The sequence below is a fragment of the Panthera onca genome, chromosome E2 (genome assembly GCF_046562875.1).
Source record: "Panthera onca isolate mPanOnc1 chromosome E2, mPanOnc1 haplotype 2, whole genome shotgun sequence".
Classification (NCBI taxonomy): Eukaryota; Metazoa; Chordata; class Mammalia; order Carnivora; family Felidae; genus Panthera; species Panthera onca.
In genome coordinates, this window is record NC_138353.1 from 7,963,318 (window position 1) to 7,970,668 (window position 7,351).

Here is a 7,351-nt window from a genome sequence, read left to right on the forward strand (position 1 = left end):
AGGCTCCAGGCTCTGAGCTGTCAGCACAGAGCCTGCATGGGATTCTGTCTCCCCCTCCCCCGCTCGTGCTTTTTCTCTCTCGTTCTCTCTCTCAAAATAAATATACTTTAAAAAAAAAAAAAGATGTGACCACCAGTTGACCCGTGAGCTGGACCCAGGCTGTTGGAGGCTCCGCATCCCCTCCCCCGTCCTTGGAACGTGGGTCCTGCTTGCCTTTTCTGCTCCCAGAGTCCGCTCCAAGGACACAGCTTCGAGAACACCCGCAAGGTATAGGTGACTGGACACAGTTAAGGCCTCTCTTTATATAAACTTTAAGATCTGGAGGGCAGGGGGCGCCTGGGTGGCTCAATCGGTTAAGTGTCCAACTCCAGCTCAGGTCATGATCTCACGGCTCGTGAGTTCGAGCCCCCACATTGGGCTCTGGGCTGACCACTCAAAGCCTGGAACCTGCTTCGATTCCGTGTCTCCCTCTCTCTCTCTGCCTCTCCCCTACTCCCCTGCTCGCTCTCTCTCTCTTTCTCTCTCTCTCTCGCTTTCGCTCTCGCTCTCGCTCCCTTTCTCTCAAAAATAAATAAGCATTAAAAAAAAAATTAGCCTTTAAGCAAAGAGAGGTCTGCTCTTTGCCTGAGGGAACCCTTGAGCCCTTGGAATGGGAGTGTCCCGCCTGATGAGAGTGCCCTGGTTTACCTGGGGGCCTTGGGCCACAGCACAAAGGCATTGGATCAGTTTGACTTCTGGGGGAGGGGGTTAGAATCTGAACAACCGAGGTCAGCCATGCTGGCGATCCTTGTCTACGTGGTTCAGTCAGTTAAACGTCCAATCCGGATTTCCGCTCAGGACATGATCTCATGGTTCGTGAGTTCGAGCCCCGGATCGGGCTTGTGTCCACAATGCGGAGCCTGCTTGGGATTTTCTCTCTCTCTCTCTGCCCCTCCCCCTCCTCAAAATAAGTAATAAATTAAAAAAACAAAAACAAAAACAAAAGGAATTCATTGCTGACACCTCCAGAAGCTGGAAGTCTGAGATCCCGGTGTCGGCAGGGAGGATGCGTCCAGGCCTCTCTCCCGGCTTCTGGCTGCTGCAGGCCTGGCTTAGAGACCACACTCTCCCTGTGTCTTCCCATCAGCTTCTCTCAGCATGCTTATGCCTCTGTGTCTCACTTTCCTTTTCTTATAAGGACACTGGTCCTACTGGATTAAGGCCCACTCTCGTGACCTCACCTTAACTTGGTCACCTGTGAAGACCTGATTTCCAAATAAGGCCACATTCACAAGTACTGGGGGGTAGGACTTGAAGATCTTGCGGGGGGGGGGGCAAGATAACAATGCACAGCAGGACCCATAAAACCCTGGACATCAAGACACCGGGGGCTCTCGATTGACAAGGCTCCATGGGTGTTGTGACACGGTATCACTGGGTACATTCGTCAGCTTTGGGCCCTAAAACACCACAGACGTGAAAGCCCAGAGATGGGGGGCTCAAACAGCAGAAACTGCATCTCTCACAGTTCTGGAGGCAGCAAGGTGCCGGCCGGGGGAGGCCCAGCTTCCTGGCTTGCAGACGGCTGCCTTCTCGCTGTGTCCTCACGTGGTAGAGAGAGATCTTTGACGTCTCTTCTTTACTTTTTATTTATTTATCTATTTGTTTATTTATTTGAGAGAACAGCCGGGGGAGGGGCAGAGAGAGAGAGAGAGAGAGAGAATCCCAAGCAGACTCCGTGCTGAGCACAGAGCCCGACAAGCCGAGAGATCAAGATCATGGCCTCAGCTGAGGTCAAGAGTCCCAACGCTTAACCCAATGCACCATCCAGGCGCCCTTCTGGTGTTTCTTCTTATAAGAAAACTTTTCCTGTGGTTTCAGGTCCTCTTGTGGTTTTGTGACTTCACCGAACCTTAGTTACCTCCCTGTCCCCACATGATATGATACAGTCACATCAGGAGTTAGGGCTTCAACCCATGAATTTGGGGGACACACAATTCAGGCCACGGCACTGGGAGAATTAAGTGCTGTCCATATGACTCCACGAGGAGAGGAGAGGAGAGAAGGAAGCGGGAGCCAGGTCTCTCCTGGCCCTGCCCGGTGCACCTTTCCCATTGTAGATTTTTATTTTATTTTACTTTATTTTATTTTATTTCATTTCATTTTATATATACTTTAACGTTTATTTATTTTGAGAGAGAGAGAGAGAGAGAGAGAGAGCACGAGCAAGGGAGGGGCAGAGGGAGAGAGGGAGACACAGAATCCGAAGCAGGCTCCGGGCTCTGAGCTGTCAGCACAGAGCCCGACACGGGGCTTGAACTCGTGAACCGCGAGATCATGACCTGAGCCGAGGTCAGACGCTCAACAGACTGAGCCCCGCAGATGCCCTGTATTTTTATATATTTTTATATTCTTATTGTAAGTAGGCCCCACACCTAAAGTGGGGCTCACACTCACAACCCCGAGATTAAGAGTCACACGTCCTAGGGGCGCCTGGGTGGCGCAGTCGGTTGAGCGTCCGACTTCAGCCAGGTCACGATCTCGCGGTCTGTGAGTTCGAGCCCCGCGTCAGGCTCTGGGCTGATGGCTCAGAGCCTGGAGCCTGTTTCCGATTCTGTGTCTCCCTCTCTCTCTGCCCCTCCCCCGTTCATGCTCTGTCTCTCTCTGTCCCAAAAATAAATAAAAAACGTTGAAAAAAAAATTAAAAAAAAAAAAAAAAAAAAAGAGTCACACGTCCTACCAACTAAGCCAGTGAGGCGCCCCGACCATTGCAGATTTTAATCTGTAACCTTTCGTTGTTAAAAACCACGGAGTACAGGGGCGCCTGGGTGGCTCAGTCAGTTAAGCGTCCGACTTCAGCTCAGGTCACGATCTCACGGTCCGTGAGTTCGAGCCCCTTGTCGGGCTCTGGGCCCAGAGACTGGAGCCTGCTTCCGATCCTGTGTCTCCCTCTCTCTCTGCTCCTCCCCCGTTCATGCTCTGTCTCTCTCTGTCTCAAAAATAAATAAACGTTAAAAAAAATAAAAAAAAAAAACAAACCAGGAGTACAACAGGGGCGCCTGGCTGGCTCAGTGGGTAGAGCATGCGTCCCTTGATCTCAGGGCTGTAAATTCGAGCCCCACTTTGGGGGGGCAGAGATCACTTAAAAACAAAATATTTAAATACATACATACATACATACACCATGCATACAACAGTTTCCCTGCGTTCTTCAGGTCTTTCTAGTGACTCATCAAGCTTCAGGGTGGTCTTAGGGACCCCCGGAACATCTGTCTCCCTCCTCAGACGCGGGTGCAGGAAGCCAGGCAGGGGCGGCGCCCCGCGGCCTGGGTCTATCCGTCCGCAGACCACGGCTCGGCGCGCGCGCGCGGGGCGCCCCCTGGTGGACATGCTGCGCTCTGCTCGCAGCGAGCCCCAGCCCCCAGCTCGCCTACCGGAAAACCACCGAGTTCATCGCAAATACAGAAAAGGAAACGGGATGTGCACAATCCGAAACCGCACAGAGAAAGCATCAGTTCCTTTTCATCTGTAACCAGGCCCTCACTTAACTCCTTAACCACTTGTCTCTCAAACATGAGGCGACTTGTCGCTTTAAATGGTCCCAGGACGTACCACAGGGACGCCGCACGGTGTCAGCAGAGCATGTCCCCACCCCCTGGCACGTAGACCCAAGGTCACTGTGTTCCTTGCCCATCGCTCCAATTGCCATTGTTACCGTATTGTCCACAGCCCGGCCTGGGTCCCACGGACAGCAGCCCTGAAGGGGTCTCCGGGGCAGGCCCTGTGGAGAGGGGACAGAGGACCGCCCGCCGTCTCCGACTCAGTCACTCTGCCTTGTCCTGGTCTGAGCCAGTTTTTCGATTTCTGCAGAATTGCAAGATGGGCCCCTCAGACTTCCCTCCTTTCAAATCAAGTAAGCAATTCCTTACTTTAACAATAGGCAAGCAGAAAGAATGAGGGTGAAGCGGCGAGCCCCTGGCAGGATCCCAGGGACCGGGGACCCCATGGCATTGACCCGGTATGGGTGCTGAGGACCGAGGAGTCACCCAATGCCAGGCCGTGTCCAATGGAAGAGAGAAACCCTAATTCCTTCTCTTCCCCAGAAGGCATCATTCGTTGCTTCTGGGTCTCCTTGGCCTAACAACCGAGTCCCGTTGCCTGGATACAGAGGCCACCCTTCCTGAGACAAATAACAGAGCACAGAGTCTGCCGGACACACAATGAATAACACCCAAATGTGTGTGCGTGCATGTACGTACGCGTCAGTCTTGTGCGTTTGTTTTATCTGGACGTGTATGTGTCCGTATCTGTGTGTCTGTCCGTGGGTGCGCACGTCTGTGTCTCTGAGTGTGTGTTTTGTACTCATGTCCATATGGGGTGAGGATACCTGTGTGTGTGTGTGTGTGTGTGTGTGTGTGTGTGTCTATATGTCTATTTGTGTGTGTGTGTGTGTGTGTGTGTGTGTGTGTGTGTCTATATGTCTATATGTTCACACGCTAGGTATTTGAAACCAGCCTCAGAAGTTAATATTGAGAGAGACCTTATACACCTTGGGTACCACGTTAGGTATCTGGATCATAAGGGTCCGACTTGCGCTCAGGTCATGATCTCGCAGTTCGTAGGTTCGAGCCCCGCGTCGGGCTCTGTGCTGCAGAGCCTGGAGCCCGATTTGGATTTATGTGTCTCTGCCCCTCCCCTGCTCACGCTGTGTCTCTCTCAAAATTGAATAAACTTAAAAAAATTTTTTTTAATAAATGAAATGTTTAAAAGCAGGAAAATTGGGGCTCCTGGGTGGCTCGGGCAGTTGAGCGTTCGACTTGGGCTCAGGTCCCAATCTCGCAGGTTGTGAGTTCGAGCCCCACGTCGGGCTCACCACTGTCAGCGTGTGAGCACAGAGCCCACTTTGGATCCTCTGTCCCTCTTGCCCCTCCCCCACTTGCACTCTCCCCAAAATAAATAAATATCTTTTTAAATTTTTTTTTCAACATTTTTTATTTATTTTTGGGACAGAGAGAGACAGAGCATGAACGGGGGAGGGTCAGAGAGGGAGACACAGAATCGGAAACAGGCTCCAGGCTCCGAGCCATCAGCCCAGAGCCTGACGCGGGGCTCGAACTCACGGACCGCGAGATCGTGACCTGGCTGAAGTCGGACGCTTAACCGACTGCGCCACCCAGGCGCCCCAATAAATATCTTTTTAAAAAGCAGGAAATTTGTGGTTATAATAATGAAAATACTGAGTGGACCTCCAGAGCCTGATTACTCATTAGAGAAGACCCAGAAGTGGCTGCCCCCCGCCTCTGACTCGTTCTGCACAGCGAGACTCATTTCTTCGTCTTAAAAGGGGTATCTCTGTGCCTGATCTGTGTTACCAACGGTAACGTGCCTGTGAGCCCGAGCTGGGCCAGGGAGAGCTGAATCCTGAGCCGCTCACAGCCCTTGAACCCTGGAGTCCTGGGGCTGCCCCAGGTGAGTTCCGGGCATGCAGGTGAATTCACCTGTTGAGCTCCGGTACATAAGCTAGAGATTTGCAGGTGCAGAGTCAGTCGGGACCTCCCCAGACTCCTCCCAGGGTCTCGGCTGAGCTCCCTGGGGCTGAGGGCAGGGAGGGGCTCAGACCAGGGGCAGAGGCGGGACCTCTAAGACTAGAAAATGTGACAATGCCCAGGGAGAGATGGAGTGGGTGGCGAGGGGGTGGGGCTGAGAGGGCGTTTCTTTCTTTCTCCTCCCCCAGACAGAAAATCAGAGAAAACGCCACATTCCAGGGGGAGGATTCAAGAAGGCAGAGTATGTAACAGACAGAATGGTGGCCCCCAAAGATGTCCACGTGCTAATCCCTAGAGCCTGTGAATGTGTGAGCTTGCAGGGCAAAGGGGACTTTGCAGGTGTCATGAGGTTAAAGATCTCGGGACGGAGAGGTTATCCAGGTGTAGCCTAAGTGTAATCACAAGTCTGTAAGAAGGACGCAGAGGGAGATGTGACTACAGACGGGATAGGAGGGGATGTGATGACAAAAGAGACTGTAGTGACGCCATCGGTCCAGAAGTGCTGGCGACCACCGGGAACCTCAAGAAGCAAGGAACAGATTCTCCCCCTAGAACGTCCAGAAAGAACCAACCCTTGGCGACACCTTGATTTCAGCCTCGTGAGACTCAGTTGGGACCTTTGGACTGCAGAACTGTAAGCGAATGCATTCGTTTTGTCTGAGCCACTACATGTAAGTTTAACCCCTGCTCCCTTGAGAGGCTCCAGGGGAGGATCCACTTCCTGGCCTTTCCTAGCTTCTAGAACTGCGTTCTGTGCCTCGCGGCCCCTTCCTCCATCGTCAAAGCCAGGGGTGCGGCAACTTCTCCCTCTTAATCTGCCTTGAGCTGCTTTTCTTCTGTGTTCGATCTCCCTTTGCTTTGGAGATTGTTTCCAAACTCCTCTTATAGGAATGTTTGTAGGGGCGGGGCTCCTGGGTGGCCCAGCGGGTTAAGCGTCCAACTCTTGATTTCGGCTCAGGTCACGACCTCACGGTTCATTGGATTCAGCCCAGCGTCAGGCTCCATGCTGACAACACAGAGCCTGCTTGGGATTCTCTCTCTCCCTCTCTCTTTCCCTCCTCTGCTCTCTCTTTCTCAAAAATAAATAAACTTTAAAAAAATGAATAAATAAAACAAGGAAGGAGGGGTGCCTGGGTGGCTCAGTTGGTTGGGCGTCTGACTTCCGCTCGGGTCATGGTCTCGAGGTCCGTGAGTTTGAGCCCCGCATCGGGCTCTGTGCTGATTTCTCAGAGCCTGGAGCCTGCTTCAGGTTCTGTGTCGCCCTCTCTCTGCTCCTCCCCTGCTTGCACTCTGTCTCTCTCTCAAAAATAAATAAACATTTTAAAAATTAAATTAAAAAAAATAGAACAGGAAAGGAGGTAGGATGAGTTATCTGTTCTCCAACAACATGGCCTGATTTCCCGGGGGCTATGAAATAGCCCCTCTTCTTCCTGGACAGTCCATCCTTGCCAGCCAGAGACAGTAAGAAGTGATTCCACTGAAGAAGCAGAGATCACTCCTATAAGTCAGGAGAGAGAGATATTCGGTACCTTCAAGGTTTGCATTGTGACCTTCTTTGTTATCAGCACTTAGAGAAAATTATGAAATGGACTTGTTTTTTGTCTTACCTTATTAAGGCCAAAGAGTGACCTTGACTGATGTTTATGTTTTGCGGGCTTGTTTCTGTCCTGCAAGAGAACAGCACAGCACAGCCATTATATCGAGAGCTCATTCTGGGGGTGCCTGGGTGGCTTAGTTAAGCGTCTGACTTCAGCCCAAGTTATGCTCTCACGGTTCGTGAATTCGAGCCCCACGTCAGGTTCTGTGCTGACAGCTGGGAACCTGGA